We start from the raw sequence: 2,861 nt of genomic DNA on the forward strand, positions 1-2,861 counted from the left end.
CTATCTCTACCTCGTCATTTCGTTATTTTTCCTAACTCTCCCTCCCTCCCTCCCTTCCTTCCTCCACTCTCTCCTTCCTTGACACATTTATATCTATTATTTTACCTTATTACTTTCATCACGTAGCTAATATCCGCATCGATCTTTAATAAACAAGAGAATTAACTTCCACGTCCACATTAACCAATATAAAATAAAATATATATAAAATAATTAACACCAATATACATATATATGTTCATATTTAACATCAACATACAAAGTAACCAATATAAAAAATATGAGTTAAATTTGGAAATGACGCCTAGCACTGATTTCCGGCTGATATTTTTCTTTTTCTTTTTCTGAAAGCCCTTGTCTTATTTCGAACGAATCTAAGACTCATTTCCTTCGCAAACAAAGCACAACTACAATATCTGGAGAAGGTATGATAAGTATCAGGGAAATGGCGGTGTTAAAGCGAATCACCGAAGTAAAACTCTCAGTAATTTAGTAAATGTGAAGGATATTCATGGTAAAAAATAAATAAGCATTACGTCGTATGTTCCGGCAGGACAGAGCCCGGGCACATGTGCGGATCTCGAAACGAAGCTTTCTTGCCAATAAATCCGCAATGATTAAGGTCTGCGAGTCTGAATTCCTCGTCGTCGCTATTGGCGGGAATTACGACCACTATCCGTCGCTCACTTTCGTTATCGCCATCATATTTTTACACACAGCCGAGCCATGACGGAACCTATTTGAATTTCGACGGACTTCCCTTGGGTCCAGCGCCTAGTGTCACGGGATTGTCTATTACAGATCTCATGGGCTCTAATAGACTGGTCGCTAGGGTCTATCGTCACGCCACGGTCAAGTGTGCAGTTCCCATTAGCTCATGGCAATTCCCTCGCTTACGTCATTCGCTAACATTCCGTCAGTTGCCAATTATAATTTTCGTTATTTTAATTGTCACCTTCTGACTGCATTGAATGGATTAATAAATTATATATTCATAAGTCCTTTCCTCTCTACTTCCCTCGTTATTAACCTAAGAAGGAAATACTATAGAAGAAAGGCTGCTCTGCTGGAATGGCAAGGTCAGATTCCTCAATTTTGGTGTGAGACAATAACCACAATAACCATAAAGAGTAATACTAATAATAACAACAACAACAACAACAACAACAACAATGACAACGATAATGATAATTATAATAAACCTGAATAATTGTAAAAAAAATCGACCAGTCAACGGTAACAGAAATTTTAACCACGGAACTTGTTTTAAGAATACAAATTTTGCAACTGTCTCCGGCGAACTTCACGCAGAGAACTGTATTTTTATCAGCTGTTGTCGATCGCGTTTGTTGTTGTATTTTGTTATATACGTGGGTGTGTTTTTTGTTGATATTTATGCTGCTGTCACTGTTAGATTTTTTTGTGTGCGAATGTTGTTGTTGTTGTTGTTGTTGTTGTTGTTGTTGTTGTTGTTGTTGTTGTTGTTGTTGTTGTTGTTGTTGCTGCTGCTGAAGTTTGATTTTATTGTGTATGGGTGTGTTCGAGTGTGTTTTAGTTGCATGATTTCGCCTACTTGCTATGAGGGAGGGGGCTCGCAGACTATGTAATCTATACATTTATTGCGCTGTTTTTTCCGGGACACATGTATAACACACAGATGACACACTGACCTGTCCCCGCACTGTGCGGACGTGAGGTCGGCGCTCCTGGCTCGGAGGCAGCCAAAGCTAGCATGTTAGCTTCCCTTTCTTCGATTTTATTTTCTCCACACTCTTTACGGCCATCGCAGTAGTACTACAAACGACAGAAATCGACAGAGATCTCAGCAAGCTCTAGGGAACTGGTTGAATCCCGATGAAACCTGAGAAACGCGCCGGTAAACTACAAGCGATTGGCAGAAGTGCTCCCGTGAATGTCTCTCTAGAACAACCAATCTCACCACGTGTCATATGACTTACTCGCACGGTAGGCTCGTGTAGTTAAAGAAATTAAATGGATATCCCGACAGCGCTGTTATACAGACTGAAAACTTCGAAACTATTCCGCTCCCGCGATTGCAAACGAAGGAAGGAAGTGCACCGAAAAAATCCACATATTGCACCCTGCGTTTAATTGAGCTTTTCAGCACGTTGCGCTTCGCTTTGGCCCAAACCGCTCGGAGTGAACGGTTTCGCCGAGCAATGCACTGGTCAGCTAATTACGTAAACAAACTGCTAAAAAAAATTCCCGGTCCTTTTACTGTCGCTCAGCAACCAAATTGACAAACTTGCTTCCGTGATCACCGCCCATCAGCAATTTCCAAATTTTCCACAATCCTCGCAAAAATAAACGAAAAAAAAAAAAAAAAAAAAAAAAACGGTGGCAGCATAGTTTTGTTAGCACGCCAGTCGTTGCGACCGGCACCAATCCGGGTTGATGTCCCACATGAACGGGTGTTGCTGTGGGTCAGAGTGCTGCCCTCCCTCCACCCCCGCCACGCAGCGTCATTACTGTGTTGCGTTTTGTATCATCCACCCAGGGCAACCACCAAAGCTTTTCTGCTCCACCATCTCACCTACACTTCCGATCTTCTGAAAGTTAGATAAACCAGCTCTAAATTTAATTATATGATGAGATTTTATTGAAATCGACACTTCTGAAGTCCAGAATGAATTAAACCTCCGCCAAATAGTAACTTCCCTACCCATGGAAATAGCCCTTTAAACCTCATCCTCACTGACCTGAACGGCTACTACCACCCCCACATCCGCTGACCCCATTCGGACGCAGGAACCCCCTCTCCATACTCTGGACCGCGTCTGAAGAAGACCAACCAAAACAAGTGGTGCGACAAGATAAAAGAACGTTGGGGCTAAACAAGC

The 2,861-nt window shown here is 42.0% G+C and overlaps 1 protein-coding gene across 1 annotated transcript in view; it reads right to left on the minus strand.

Annotated features, from left to right (window-relative positions):
- Nucleotides 1-1,995, minus strand: part of LOC125028872 (calpain-5-like) — a 44,557-nt gene extending 42,562 nt beyond the window's left edge. Inside the window, exon 1 of the mRNA XM_047618438.1 lies at nucleotides 1,671-1,995. The gene's annotated coding sequence lies outside the window, so the exon portion shown is untranslated. The remainder of the gene's footprint in view (nucleotides 1-1,670) is intronic.
- Nucleotides 1,996-2,861: the final 866 nt, after the last annotated feature.

Source organism: Penaeus chinensis, chromosome 9 (assembly GCF_019202785.1).
Source record: "Penaeus chinensis breed Huanghai No. 1 chromosome 9, ASM1920278v2, whole genome shotgun sequence".
Classification (NCBI taxonomy): domain Eukaryota; kingdom Metazoa; phylum Arthropoda; class Malacostraca; order Decapoda; family Penaeidae; genus Penaeus; species Penaeus chinensis.